At 40.2% G+C, this 16,092-nt stretch overlaps 2 non-coding genes across 2 annotated transcripts; both read left to right on the forward strand.

Moving 5' to 3' along the window:
* LOC130959252 (small nucleolar RNA R71) lies at positions 1–108 on the forward strand. The gene has a single exon (XR_009078345.1). It is a non-coding gene; the product is annotated as a small nucleolar RNA R71 (small nucleolar RNA).
* Positions 109–15,478: 15,370 nt separating this feature from the next.
* On the forward strand, positions 15,479–15,582 carry LOC130959226 (small nucleolar RNA R71). Its single transcript, XR_009078319.1, has one exon. It is a non-coding gene; the product is annotated as a small nucleolar RNA R71 (small nucleolar RNA).
* The last annotated feature ends 510 nt before the right edge of the window (positions 15,583–16,092 follow it).

A 16,092-nucleotide genomic window follows, 5' to 3' on the forward strand; every position in this document is an offset into this window, starting at 1 on the left:
AAGCATGTCTGAGGGACACTTTCTGATTAATTGTTTGTATCTTTCCCAAGCTTCATAGAGGGATTCTCCATCCTTCTGTCTGAAGGTTTGGACTTCCACTCTAAGCTTACTCAATTTTTGAGGTGGAAAGAACTTTGCCAAGAAGGCATTGACTAGCTTTTCCCAAGAGTCCAGGCTTTCTTTAGGTTGTGAGTCCAACCATGTCCTAGCTCTGTCTCTTACAGCAAAAGGGAATAGCATAAGTCTGTAGACCTCAGGGTCTACCCCATTAGTCTTGACAGTGTCACAGATTTGCAAGAATTCAGCTAAGAACTGATGAGGATCTTCCAATGGAAGTCCATGGAACTTGTAATTCTGTTGCATTAGAGAAACTAATTGAGGCTTAAGCTCAAAGTTGGTTGCTCCAATGGCAGGGATAGAGATGCTTCTCCCATAGAAGTCGGGAGTAGGTGCAGTAAAGTCACCCAGCACCTTCCTTGCATTGTTGGCATTGTTGTTGTTTTCGGCTGCCATGGGTTCTTCTTCTTTGAAGATTTTTGTTAGGTCCTTTACAGAGAGTTGTGCTTTAGCTTCTCTTAGTTTTCGCTTCAAGGTCCTTTCAGGTTCAGGGTCAACTTCAACAAGAATGCCTTTGTCTTTGTTCCTGCTCATATGAAAGAGAAAAGAACAAGAAAGTGTGGAATCCTCTATGTCACAGTATAGAGATTCCTTGAGGTGTCAGAGGAAAAGAAAAGTAGAAGACAGAAGTAGAAAATTCAAACTTATCAAAGAAGATGGAGTTCGAATTTTGCATTAAGGAATAGAGTTAGTTCATAAATAGAAGGATGTGAGAAGGAGGGAAGTAATTTTCGAAAATTAAGTAAAAGATTTTAAAAACATTTTGAAAAACACTACTTGATTTTCGAAAATAAGAGTGGGAAAGAAATCAAGTGATTTTTGAAAAAAAAGATTTTGAAATTAGAAGTTAAAAAGATTTGATTGAAAACTATTTTGAAAAAGATGTGATTAAAAAGATATGATTGGTTTTAAAAAAAGATGTGATTGAGAAGATATGATTTGAAAAACATTTTTAAAAAGATTTGATTTTAAAACAATTTTAAAAGATATGATTTGAAAACAATTTTAAAAGATATGATCTTAAAAATTAATGACTTGCCTAACAAGAAAAGATATGATTCGAAAATTAAACCTTCCTCAACAGAAAAGGCAACATACTTGAAATTTTCAATCAAATCATTAATTGTTAGTAAGTATCTTTGAAAAAGGAAAGAAATTGATTTTGAAAAAGATTTGATTGAAAAGATTTGATTTGAAAAAGATTTGATTTTGAAAAACTTTGAAAACTTGAAAAAAATTGATTTTGAAAGCAAAATCTTCCCCCTTGTGCCATCCTGGCGTTAAACGCCCAGAATGGTGCACATTCTGGCGTTTAACGCCCAAACTACTACCCTTTTGGGCGTTAAACGCCCAGCCAGGCACCCTGGCTGGCGTTTAAACGCCAGTCTGTCTTCTTCACTGGGCATTTTTGAATGCTCAGCTTTTTCTGTGTGATTCCTCTACAGTATGTTCTGAATCTTCAATTCTCTGTATTATTGACTTGAAAAGACACAAATTAAAAATATTTTTGGATTTTTAATAATGAGGAATAATCAAAATGCAACTAAAATCAAATAACAATGCATGCAAGACACCAAACTTAGCAGTTTGCATACTACTGACACTAATGAGAATGCATATGAGACACATAAACACTCAAGTCAAGAGAATTCAAGGATCAGAGTAAGAAATCATCAAGAATTACTTGAAGATCCTTAAGACACATGAATGAATGCATGCAATTGACACCAATCTTAAGATGAGACACTAGACTCAAACAAGAAATATTTTTGGATTTTATGATTTTGTAAATTTTTTTTTTGTGCTTTTTCGAAAATTAAGTGAAAAGGAAAATAAAGGTATCAAAATTCTTAATGAGAATTCCAGGGATCATGCAATGTTAGTCTAAAGCTTTAGTCTAAAGGAATTAGACATGGCCGGCCAAGCTTCAGCAGGACATTGCATTCAAGAGCTAAATTGATGAGGATCAATCAGCTTTGGTGATGATAAGAACATCACTTTGAAACACTAGAATTCATTCTTAAGAACTCTGAAAAAAAAAATAAATAAAATAAATAAAAAATAAATACCTAATCTAAGCAACAAGATGAACCGTCAGTTGTCCATACACAAACAATCCCCGGCAACGGCGCCAAAAACTTGGTGCACGAAATTGTTATCACTACTTTTACACAGAACAATCCCCGGTAATGACTCCAAAGACTTGGTGCTCAATACCATGGCATAAACACAACTTCGCACAACTAACCAGCAAGTGCACTGGGTCGTCCAAGTAATACCTTACGTGAGTAAGGGTCGACCCCACGGAGATTGTTGGTATGAAGCAAGCTATGGTCACCTTGTAAATCTCAGTCAGGCAGACTCAAATGGGTATAGTGATAAACGAATAAAGCATAAAGATAAAGATAGAGATACTTATGTATATCATTGGTGAGAGCTTCAGATAAGCGTATGAAGATGCCTTCCCTTCCGTCTCTCTGCTTTCCTACAGTCTTCATCCAATCCTTCTTACTCCTTTCCATGGCAAGCTCATGTAGGGTTTCACCGTTGTCAATGGCTACCTCCCATCCTCTCAGTGAAAATGTTCCCATGCTCTGTCACAGCATATGGCTAATCAGCTGTCAGTTCTCGGTCAGGCCGGAATAAAATCCATCGATCCTTTTGCGTCTGTCACTAACGCCCCGCCTGCTAGGAGTTTGAAGCACGTCACAGTCATTCAATCATTGAATCCTACTCAGAATACCACAGACAAGGTTAGACCTTCCGGATTCTCTTGAATGCCGCCATCAGTTCTCGCCTATACCACGAAGACTCTGATCTCACGGAATGGCTGGCTCGTTTGTCAGGCGAGCACTCGGTTGTCAGGCGATCAACCATGCATCGTGTATCAGGAATCCAAGAGATATTCACTAAGCCTTGATTGCTTGTAGAACAAGAGTGGTTGTCAGTCACTTTGATCATAAGTGAGAATGATGATGAGTGTCACGGATCATCACATTCATCAGGTTGAAGAACAAGTGATATCTTGGAACAAGAACAAGCGGAATTGAATAGAAGAACAATAGTAATTGCATTAATACTCGAGGTACAGCAGAGCTCCACACCTTAATCTATGGTGTGTAGAAACTCCACCGTTGAAAATACATAAGAACAAGGTCTAGGCATGGCCGTGAGGCCAGCCTCCTAAAGTGATCAAAAGATCTAAAGAAAAAGGTTCCAAAGATCAGAAGATGTCTAATACAATAGTAAAAGGTCCTACTTATAGAAAACTAGTAGCCTAAGGTGTACAAAGATGAGTAAATGACATAAAAATCCACTTCCGGGCCCACTTGGTGTGTGCTTGGGCTGAGCAATGAAGCATTTTCGTGTAGAGACTCTCCTTGGAGTTAAACGCCAGCTTTTATGTCAGTTTGGGCGTTTAACTCCCATTTAGGTGCCAGTTCCGGCGTTTAACGCTGGAATTCCTGAGGGTGACTTTGAACGCCGGTTTGGGCCATCAAATCTTGAGCAAAGTATAGACTATCATATATTGCTGGAAAGCCCAAGATGTCTACTTTCCAACGCCGTTGAGAGCGCGCCAATTGGGCTTCTGTAGCTCCAGAAAATCCACTTCGAGTGCAGGGAGGTCAGAATCCAACAGCATCTGCAGTCCTTTTCAGTCTCTGTATCAGATTTTTGCTCAGGTCCCTCAATTTCAGCCAGAAAATACCTGAAATCACAGAAAAACACACAAACTCATAGTAAAGTCCAGAAAAGTGAATTTTAACTAAAAACTAATAAAAATATACTAAAAACTAACTAGATCATAATAAAAACATACTAAAAACAATGCCAAAAAGCGTATAAATTATCCGCTCATCAGATGGATATGGATCATAGGGCGGTGTTTGGTAATGAAAGGCTTGTGAGAATGGTTGAGGTTCATGTTGAGGATGATATTCATAGGCATATGATGGTGGTTGTTGAGTGTCACAAAAAGAATCATCATAGCCATTAAATTGGCATGCATTAGGATGGAAATTATACCTATAAGTATCCGAAGGTTGTTGCCAATAGGAGTGATCAATTCCTTGAGGCTCCTCCCATCTTTGTTGGTTCCATCCATAATGAGTGTCATCATTGAGGTGCACATTTCCTACAACATAATTAGAACCAAACTCAAAGCCAAAGTGAGAATTCATATTGAGAGAACAAAATAAAACTAACAAAAATTAAGAAACAAACAAAAGATAAACCTATTCACAATATTCACATATGTACAATAACCAATAACATAACACCATTGCAAATCCCCGGCAACGGCGCCATTTTGACGATTGGATTTTTGACGGTTTAGAATTTTACAAATGAAATCTCGTCGAAGTATAGTCTCTATACCAACAATAATCCTCTCATACAAAAATTTGTTTGTCACAAGTACAAACCCCTAAAATCTATAAACCGAAGTATTTAAACCTCGGGTCGTTCTCCCTAGGATTTACAATAAAGTGTCTTGTTATTGGTTGTGAGTTATTTTGGGGTTTTTGAGATTATAGACAAGAATTATAAATGGCAAAGGAAATAAACTAACAACTAACAAAGCTCTTGGCAAGATATGAGAACTAGAAGTCCTATCCTAGTTATCCTTCTCAATTGTGATGAGAATTGTGTATTGCTCCCACTTAGTTAACCTCTAACCATGGAGGAAAGTCAAGTGGATGAATCAATTTGATTCCTCAAGTCCTAATCAACTCCTAAAGGAAAGACTAGCTTTAGAGGCATTCAAATCAATTAGCAACTTCTAATTATCAACCAACAAAAGAATTAGATAACTCAAGAGTCACTAATTACTCTACCTAGGCCAAGAGGAACAAAACCTACACTAAAATCCAACCAAGCATTTCATCAAACACTTGGAAGGCACAAAAGAAAAGCAAAGAAAATTGACAACAAGAATAGAATCTAACAACATTTATTGAAAGGAATTAACAACAACAATCAAAAGAAACACATTTATTATGAATTACCTTTTATTGAATTGGAAGAAAGTAGAAGGAACAATACTAGATCTACAACAAAATATAAGAACAACATAAAGGAAATTGCAATAAAAGAATGGAAGAAGAATGAATGTAACAACAAGGAATTGAGAAGATAGAAGTAGAAGAAGATGAATCTAAATCTAAATCTAAGAACTAAACCTAATCCTAATCCTAATTCTAGAGAGAAGTGAGAGCTTCTCTCTCTAGAAACTAACTCTAACTACTAAACTAAACTAATGGTAACTAACCTGTGTTTCCCTCTTCACTCCTTGGGTTAAATAGCATCAGAAATGAGTTGGATTGGGCCCACAAGACTTCTAAAATTGCTGGCCACGTGTTGCATTAAGTGGGTCATGTGCCACCATCGGCGCGTCCGCGTACCGTGCGCGTGCGCGCCCCTATGCACGATGCAACTATGGCAAATCTTATATCGTTTCGAAGCCCCGGATGTTAGCTTTCTAACCCAACTGGAACCGCGTCATTTGGACCTTTGTAGCTCAAGTTATGGTCGTTTAAGTGCGAAGAGGTCGGCTTGACAGCTTTCCGGTTCTTTCATTTCTTCATGAGTTCTCCAACTTTTCATGCTTCTTTCTTCATTTCCTTGATCCAATCTTTGCCTCCTAAACCTTAAATCACTTAACAAACATATCAAGGCATCTAATAGAATCAAGGAGAATTAGATTTAGCTATTTTAAGACCTAAAAAGCATGTTTTCACTCTTAAGCACAATTTAAAGGAGAAGTTATAAAATCATGCTATTTCAATGGATAAATGTGGGTAAAAGGTTATAAAATCCCCTAAAATCAATACAAGATAAACCGTCAAAACAGGGTTTGTCAGTAATGCACCTGCAACCTTTCAGAGATGCATGCTCTCTATTTTCTCTGATATGGTGGAGAAATTTCTGGAAGTCTTCATGGATGACTTCTCAGTATATGGAGACTCATTCATCTCCTGTCTTGATCACCTGACACTTGTTCTAAAAAGGTGCCAAGAGACTAACCTGGTTTTAAACTGGGAAAAATGTCACTTTATGGTGACTGAAGGGATCGTCCTTGGGCACAAGATTTCGAATAGAGGAATAGAGGTGGATCAAGCTAAGGTAGAGGTAATTGAAAAATTACCACCACCTGCCAATGTTAAGGCAATCAGAAGCTTTCTGGGGCATGCATGATTCTATAGGAGGTTTATAAAGGATTTTTCAAAAGTCGCAAAACCTCTAAGTAATCTGCTAGCTGTTGACACGCCATTTATATTTTACACAGAGTGTCTGCAGGCGTTTGAGACCCTGAAAGCCAAGCTGGTTACAACACCAGTCATTTTTGCACCAAACTGGACATTACCATTCGAACTGATGTGTGATGCCAGTGACCATGCCATTGGTGCAGTATAGGGACAAAGGCATGACAAACTTCTGCATGTCATCTACTATGCCAGCCATGTTCTAAATTATGCACAGAAGAATTACACAACCACAGAAAAGGAATTGCTTGCAGTGGTTTATGCTATTGACAAGTTCAGATCCTATTTAGTAGGATCAAAGGTGATTGTGTACACTGAACATGCTGCTCTTAAATATCTACTCACAAAGCAGGATTCAAAACCCAGGCTCATAAGGTGGGTATTGCTTCTGCAAGAGTTTGATATAGAAATAAGAGACAGAAAAGGGACAGAAAACCAAGTAGCAGATCACCTATCCCGGATAGAACTAGTAGAACGGGCGTCCCTCCCCATTACTGAGATCTCTGAAACCTTCCCTGATGAGCAACTCCTTGCCATTCAGGAAGTACCATGGTTTGCAGACATTGCAAACTATAAGGCTGCAAGGTTCATACCCAAGGAGTACATCAGGCAACAAACAAAAAAACTAATTTCTGATGCAAAGTACTACTTGTGGGATGAACGATATCTCTTTAAGAGATGCACAGATGGAATAATCCATAGATGTGTACCTCGAGAAGAAGCGCAGAGGATCTTTTGGCATTGCCATGGATCACAGTATGGAGGAAATTTCGGTAGTGAGCGAACAGCCACAAAAGTCCTCCAATGCGGCTTCTACTGGCCTACTCTCTATAAAGACTCCCGAGAGTTTGTACGGAATTGTGACAGTTTCCAGAGAGCTGGTAATCTGCCTCATGGTTACGCCATGGCTCAGCAAGGGATCTTAGAGATTGAATTATTTGACGTATGGTGTATTGACTTCATGGAACCGTTCCCACCTTCAGACTCAAACAGTTATATTCTGGTGGCAGTGGACTATGTATCTAAATGGGTAGAGGCAATTGCAACACCCACTAATGATACTAAAACAATGATAAAGTTCCTCTAGAAACACATCTTCAGTAGATTTGGTGTCCCTAGAGTATTAATCAGTGATGGAGGCACTCATTTCTGCAATAAACAACTCTACTCTGCCATGGTCTGGTATGGAATTAGTCACAAGGTGGCAACTCCGTATCATCCACAGATAAATGGATAAGCTGAGGTCTCTAATAGAGAACTAAAGAGGATCCTGGAATGGACTGTAATGGCCCGTAGAAAGGATTGGGCAAAAAGCTTGGATGATGCTATGTGGGCATACAGAACAGGATTCAAGACTCCTATAGGAACTTCTCCATACCAACTTGTGTATGGTAAGGCCTATCAGTTGCCCATGGAATTGGAACACAAGGCCTACTGGGCAACCAGATTCATAAACCTTGATGCTAAATTAGCTGGAGAGAAAAGATTGCTCCTATTGAATGAGCTAGAGGAGTTCAGGCTCAATGCTTTCGAAAATGCAAAAATTTACAAGGAGAAAGCAAAAAGATGGCATGACAAAAAATTGTCATCCAGAGTCTTTGAACCAGGACAAAAGGTCCTGCTATTCAACTCTAGACTCAGATTATTCCCTGGGAAATTAAAATCCCGGTGGAGGGGACCATATGTGATTATAAGTGTGTCACCATATAAATATGTGGAGCTTCAAGATACTGACTATGATAAAAGAATCATTGTTAATGGACAAAGAGTCAAACACTATCTTGAAAGAAATATTGAGCAAGAGTGCTCAAAACTGAAACTAGAATAACAATCAGTGAGCTCCAGCTAAAGACAATAAAGAAGCACTTGTTGGGAGGCAACCCAGCCATTGGTTAAGCATATCTATTTTTTGAGTAATTATAAGAGTTTGATACAAAATTTATCTTCCATTACAGGAGTTCACATAGTTACAAAAGAATTCAGAGTAGAAAATAGATAAAAGATGCTCACTAGTAGAAAAACTCCAGTAAGGAGCATTTTAGGGCGTTAAACGCCAGACTTGTAGCATCCTGGGCGTTTAGAAAAATGCCCAGTGACAAAGGAATTCTGGCATTTAAACGCCAGCCAGGGTACCTGGTTGGGCGTTTAAATGCCCAGTAAGGAAGGAAAACTGGCGTTTAAACGCCAGCCAGGGTACCTGGTTGGGCGTTTAAACACCTAGTAAGGAAGGAAAACTGGCATTTAAACGCCAGCCAAGGTACCTGGCTGGGCGTTTAAACGCCGAAAATAGGCAGCAATTGGGCGTTAAACGCCCAAAACATGCTACTCCTAGGCGTTTAATGCCAAGAACATGGAGGGGAGGAGGTTCTTGTTCCTAACTCAGATTTTTTTCAAATTTTAATATTTCTTTCCACATTTCTTGCATGAACATATTACAAATCCTCATCTTTCAATTTCAATTTCAAAAATTTCTTAATCCTAAAAATCTTTTTCTATTTCTTTCAAAATCTTTGTCAAAACTCATATATCTTTTTAATTTCTTTTTAAATCTTTTCCAAAAATGCATTGGTAGCGTGAAATTGTGATCACTACAACTTCGCACAACTAACCAGCAAGTGCACTGGGTCGTCCAAGTAATAAACCTTACGCGAGTAAGGGTCGATCCCACGGAGATTGTTGGTATGAAGCAAGCTATGGTCACCTTGTAAATCTTAGTCAGGCAGACTCAAATGGGTATAGATGATGAATAAAACATAAAGATAAAGATAGAGATACTTATGCATATCATTGGTGAGAGCTTCAGATAAGCGTATGAAGATGCTGTCCCTTCCGTCTCTCTGCTTTCCTACTGTCTTCATCCAATCCTTCTTACTCCTTTCCATGGCAAGCTTATGCAAGGGTTTCACCGTTGTCAGTGGCTACCTCCCATCCTCTCATTGGAAATGTTCAACGCACCCTGTCACGGCACGGCTATCCATCTGTCGGTTCTCAATCAGGCCGGAATAGAATCCAGTGATTCTTTTGCGTCTGTCACTAACACCCCGCCTTCACGAGTTTGAAGCACGTCACAGTCATTCAATCATTGAATCCTACTCAGAATACCACAGACAAGGTTAGACCTTCCGGATTCTCTTGAATGCCGCCATCAGTTCTTGCCTATACCACGAAGACTCTGATCTCATGGAATGGCTGGCTCGTTTGTCAGGCGATCAACCATGCATCATGTATCAGGAATCCAAGAGATATTCACCCAATCTAAGGTAGAACGGAGGTGGTTGTCAGTCACACGTTCATAGGTGAGAATGATGATGAGTGTCACGGATCATCACATTCATCAAGTTGAAGAACAAGTGATATCTTGGACAAAGAACAAGCAGAACTGAATAGAAGAACAATAGTAATTGCATTAATACTCGAGGTACAGCAGAGCTCCACACCTTAATCTATGGTGTGTAGAAACTCCACCGTTGAAAATACATAAGAACAAGGTCTAGGCATGGCCGAATGGCCAGCCTCCCAAAGTGATCAAAATATCTAAAGATCAAAAGATTCCAAAGATCAGAAGATTCTCTCTAGATCAGATGATTCAAAATACAATAGTAAAAGGTCCTATATATAGAGAACTAGTAGCCTAGGGTGTACAGAGATGAGTAAATGACATAAAAATCCACTTCCGGGCCCACTTGGTGTGTGCTTGGGCTGAGCATTGAAGCATTTTCGTGTAGAGACTCTTCTTGGAGTTAAACGCCAGCTTTTATGCCAGTTTGGGCGTTTAACTCCCATTTAGGTGCCAGTTCCGGCGTTTAACGCTGGGAATTCTGAGGGTGACTTTGAACGCCGGTCTGGGCCATCAAATCTTGGGCAAAGTATGGACTATCATATATTTCTGGAAAGCCCAGGATGTCTACTTTCCAACGCCGTTGAGAGCGCGCCAATTGGGCTTTTGTAGCTCCAGAAAATCCACTTCGAGTGCAGGGAGGTCAGAATCCAACAGCATCTGCAGTCCTTTTCAGTCTCTGAATCAGATTTTTGCTCAGGTCCCTCAATTTCAGCTAGAAAATACTTGAAATCACAGAAAAACACACAAACTCATAGTAAAGTCCAGAAAAGTGAATTTTAACTAAAAACTAATAAAAATATACTAAAAACTCAACTCAAACTACTAAAAACATACTAAAAACAATGCCAAAAAGCGTACAAATTATCCGCTCATCACAACACCAAACTTAAATTGTTGCTTGTCCTCAAGCAACTGAAAATCAAATAAGATAAAAAGAAGAGAATATGCAATGAACTCCAAAAACATCTATGAAGATCAGTATTAATTAGATGAGCGGGGCTTTTAGCTTTTTGCCTCTGAATAGTTTTGGCATCTCACTTTATCCTTTGAAATTCAGAATGATTGGCTTCTTTAGGAACTCAGAATCCAGATAGTGTCATTGATTCTCCTAGTTAAGTTTGATGATTCTTGAACACAGCTACTTATTGAGTCTCGGCCGTGGCCCAAAGCACTCTGTCTTCCAGTATTACCACCGGATACATACATGCCACAGACACATAATTGGGTGAACCTTTTCAGATTGTGACTCAGCTTTGCTAGAGTCCCCAATTAGAGGTGTCCAGGGTTCTTAAGCACACTCTTTTTGCCTTGGATCACAACTTTATTTCTTTCTTTTTTTTTTCTTTTTTTTTTCGTTTTCTTTTCTCCTTTTTTTTTCGTTTTTCTCTTTTTTTTTTGTATTCACTGCTTTTTCTTGCTTCAAGAATCATTTTTATGATTTTTCAGATCCTCAGTAACATGTCTCCTTTTTCATCATTCTTTCAAGAGCCAACATTCATGAACCACAAATTCAAAAGACATATGCACTGTTTAAGCATACATTCAGAAATCAAAAGTGTTGCCACCACATCAAAATAATTAATCTGTTATAAAATTCAAAATTCATGCAATTCTTCTCCTTTTCAATTAAGAACATTGTTAATTTAAGAAAGGTGATGGATTCATAGGACATTCATAACTTTAAGGCATAGACACTAAGATACTAATGATCATAAGACACAAACATGGACAAACATAAAGCATAAATTTTCGAAAAACAAGAAAATAAAGAACAAGGAGATTAAAGAACGGGTCCACCTTAGTGATGGCGGCTTGTTCTTCCTTTTGAAGGTCTTATGGAGTGCTTGAGCTCCTCAATGTCTCTTCCTTGTCTTTGTTGCTCCTCTCTCATGATTCTTTGATCTTCTCTAATTTCATGGAGGAGAATGGAGTGTTCTTGGTGCTCCACCCTTAGTTGTCCCATGTTGGAACTCAATTCTCCTAGGGAGGTGTTAATTTGCTCCCAATAGTCTTGTGGAGGAAAGTGCATCCCTTGAGGCATCTCAGGGATCTCATGATGAGAGGGGTCTCTTGTTTGCTCCATCCTTTTCTTAGTGATGGGCTTGTCCTCATCAATAAGGATGTCTCCTTCTATGTCCACTCCAACTGAATAACAGAGGTGACAAATGAGATGAGGAAAGGCTAACCTTGCTAAGGTAGAGGACTTGTCCGCCACCTTATAGAGTTCTTGGGCTATAACCTCATGAACTTCCACTTCTTCTCCAATCATGATGCTATGAATCATGATGGCCCGGTCTAGAGTAACTTCGGACCGGTTGCTAGTGGGAATGATTGAGCATTGGATAAACTCCAACCATCCTCTAGCCACGGGCTTGAGGTCATGCCTTCTCAATTGAACCGGCTTCCCTCTTGAATCTCTCTTCCATTGGGCGCCCTCTTCACAAATGTCAGTGAGGACTTGGTCCAACCTTTGATCAAAGTTGACCCTTCTAGTGTAAGGATGTTCATCTCCTTGCATCATGGGCAAGTTGAATGCCAACCTTATATTTTCCGGACTAAAATCCAAGTATTTCCCCCGAACCATAGTAAGCCAATTCTTTGGGTTTGGGTTCACACTTTGATCATGGCTCTTGGTGATCCATGCATTGGCATAGAACTCTTGAACCATTAAGATTCCGACTTGTTGAATGGGGTTGGTGAGAACTTCCCAACCTCTTCTTCTAATCTCATGTCGGATTTCTGGATATTCACTCTTTTTGAGTGAAAAAGGGACCTCGGGGATCACCTTCTTCAAGGCCACAACTTCATAGAAGTGGTCTTGATGCACCCTTGAGATGAATCTCTCCATCTCCCATGACTCGAAGGTGGAAGCTTTTGCCTTCCCTTTCCTCTTTCTAGAGGTTTCTCCGGCCTTGGATGCCATAAATGGTTATGGAAAAACAAAAAGCAATGCTTTTACCGGGGTTGGTGAGAACTTCCCAACCTCTTCTTCTAATCTCATGTCGGATTTCCGGATATTCACTCTTTTCGAGTGAAAAAGGGACCTCGGGGATCACCTTCTTCAAGGCCACAACTTCATAGAAGTGGTCTTGATGCACCCTTGAGATGAATCTCTCCATCTCCCATGACTCGGAGGTGGAAGCTTTTGCCTTCCCTTTCCTCTTTCTAGAGGTTTCTCCGGCCTTGGATGCCATAAATGGTTATGGAAAAACAAAAAGCAATGCTTTTACCACACCAAACTTAAAAGGTTTGCTCGTCCTCGAGCAAAAGAAGAAAGAAGAGAGTAGAAGAAGAAGAAATAAGGAAGAAGGGAATGGCTTTGTGTTCGGCCAAAGATGGGGAGAGGTGGTGTTTAGGTTGTGTGAAAATGAAGGAGTGAAGAAGGGTTTATATAGGAGAGGGGAGGGTTTGGCCATTATAGGTGGGTTTGGGAGGGAAAGTGGGTTGAATTTGAATGGTGAGGTAGGTGGGGTTTTATGAAGGATGGATGAGAGTGGTGAAGAGAAAGATGGGATTTGATAGGTGAAGGGTTTTTGGGGAAGAGGTGTTGAGGTGATTGGTGAATGGGTGAAGAAGAGAGAGAGTGGTGGGGTTGGTGGGGATCCTGTGGGGTCCACAGATCCTGAGGTGTCAAGGAAAAGTCATCCCTGCACCAAATGGCATGCAAAAACACGTTTTGAGCCAATTCTGGCATTAAACGCCGGGCTGGTGCCCTTTTCTGGCGTTTAACGCCAGTCTGGTGCCCCTTTCTGGAATTTAACGCCAGTCTGGTGCCCCTTTCTGGCGTTAAACGCCCAGAATGGTGCCAGACTGGGCGTTAAACGCCCACCTGCTAGCCTCACTGGCGTTTAAACGCCAGTAGGTTCTTCCTTCAGGGTGTGCTGTTTTTCTTCCTATTTTTCATTCTGTTTTTGCTTTTTCAATTGATTTTGTGACTTCTTATGATCATCAACCTACAAAAAACATAAAATAACAAAGAAAAAATAGATAAAATATAACATTGGGTTGCCTCCTAACAAGCGCTTCTTTAATGTCAGTAGCTTGACAGAGGGCTCTGATGGAGCCTCACAGATACTCAGAGCAATGTTGGAACCTCCCAACACCAAACTTAGAGTTTGAATGTGGAGGTTCAACACCAAACTTAGAGTTTGGTTGTGGCCTCCCAACACCAAACTTAGAGTTTGACTGTGGGGGCTCTGTTTGACTCTGCTTTGAGAGAAGCTCTTCATGCTTCCTCTCCATGGTGACAGAGGGATATCCTTGAGCCTTAAACACAAAGGATTCTTCATTCACTTGAATGATCAGTTCACCTCCATCAACATCAATCACAGCCTTTGCTGTGGCTAGGAAGGGTCTGCCAAGGATGATAGATTCATCCATGCATTTCCCAGTCTCTAGGACTATGAAATCAGCAGGGATGTAATGGTCTTCAATCTTCACCAAAACATCCTCTACAAGTCCATAAGCTTGTTTTCTTGAATTGTCTGCCATCTCTAGTGAGATTCTTGCAGCTTGTACCTCAAAGATCCCTAGCTTCTCCATTACAGAGAGAGGCATGAGGTTTACACTTGACCCTAAGTCACACAGAGCCTTCTTGAAGGTCATGGTGCCTATGGTACAAGGTATAGAAAACTTCCCAGGATATTGTCTCTTTTGAGGTAATTTCTGCCTAAACAAGTCATCCAGTTCTTTGGTGATCAAAGGAGGTTTGTTCTCCCAAGTCTCATTTCCAAATAACTTGTCATTTAGCTTCATGATTGCTCCAAGGTATTTAGCAACTTGCTCTTCAGTGACATACTCATCCTCTTCAGAGGAGGAATACTCATCAGAGCTCATGAAAGGCAGAAGTAAGTCCAATGGAATCTCTATGGTCTCATTTTGAGCCTCAGATTCCCATGGTTCCTCATTAGGGAACTCATTGGAGGTCAGTGCACGCCCATTGAGGTCTCCCTCAGTGGCGTTCACTTCCTCTCCCTCCTCTCCAAATTCGGCCATGTTGATGGCCTTGCACTCTCCTTTTGGATTTTCTTCTGTATTGCTTGGAAGAGTACTAGGAGGGAGTTCAGTAACTCTCTTGCTCAGCTGTCCCACTTATGCCTCCAAATTCCTAATGGAGGACCTTGTTTCAGTCATGAAGCTTTGAGTGGTTTTGATTAGATCAGAGACCATGGTTGCTAAGTCAGAAGTGTTCTGCTTAGAGCTCTCTGTCTGTTGCTGAGAAGATGATGGAAAAGGCTTGCCATTGCTAAACCTGTTTCTTCCACCATTATTGTTGTTGAAACCTTGTTGAGGTCTCTCTTGATTCTTCCATGAGAAATTTGGGTGATTTCTCCATGAAGAATTATAGGTGTTTCCATAGGGTTCTCCTAGGTAATTCACCTCTTCCATTGAAGGGTTCTCAGGATCATAAGCTTCTTCTTCAGATGAAGCATCCTTAGTACTGTTTGGTGCATTTTGCATTCCAGACAGACTTTGAGAAATCAAATTGACTTGTTGAGTCAATATCTTGTTCTGAGCCAGAATGGCATTCAGAGTATCAATCTCAAGAACTCCTTTCTTCTGACTTATCCCATTGTTCACAGGATTCCTTTCAGAAGTGTACATGAATTGGTTATTTGCAACCATTTCAATTAGCTCTTGAGCTTCTGTAGGCGTCTTCTTCAAATGAAGAGATCCTCCAGCCGAGCTATCCAATGACATCTTGGACAGTTCAGAGAGACCATCATAGAAAATACCTATGATGCTCCACTCAGAAAGCATGTCAGATGGACATTTTCTGATTAATTGTTTGTATCTTTCCCAAGCTTCATAGAGGGATTCTCCTTCCTTCTGTCTGAAGGTTTGGACTTCCACTCTAAGCTTACTCAATTTTTGAGGTGGAAAGAACATTGCCAATAAGGCATTGACTAGCTTTTCCCATGAGTCCAGGCTTTCCTTAGGTTGTGAGTCCAACCATGTCCTAGCTCTGTCTCTTACAGCAAAAGGGAATAGCATAAGTCTGTAGACCTCAGGGTCAACCCCATTAGTCTTGACAGTGTCACAGATTTGCAAGAATTCAGCTAAAAACTGATGAGGATCTTCCAATGGAAGTCCATGGAACTTGCAATTCTGTTGCATTAGAGAAACTAATTGAGGCTTAAGCTCAAAGTTGTTTGCTCCAATGGCAGGGATAGAGATGCTTCTCCCATAGAAGTCGGGAGTAGGTGCAGTAAAGTCACCCAGCACCTTCCTTGCATTGTTTGCATTGTTGTTGTTTTCGGCTGCCATGTCTTCTTCTTCTTTGAAGATTTCTGTTAGGTCCTCTACAGAGAGTTGTGCCTTAGCTTCTCTTAGCTTTCGCTTCAAGGTCCTTTCAGGTTCAGGGTCAGCTTC

The sequence above is a fragment of the Arachis stenosperma genome, chromosome 10 (genome assembly GCF_014773155.1).
Source record: "Arachis stenosperma cultivar V10309 chromosome 10, arast.V10309.gnm1.PFL2, whole genome shotgun sequence".
NCBI lineage: Eukaryota > Viridiplantae > Streptophyta > Magnoliopsida > Fabales > Fabaceae > Arachis > Arachis stenosperma.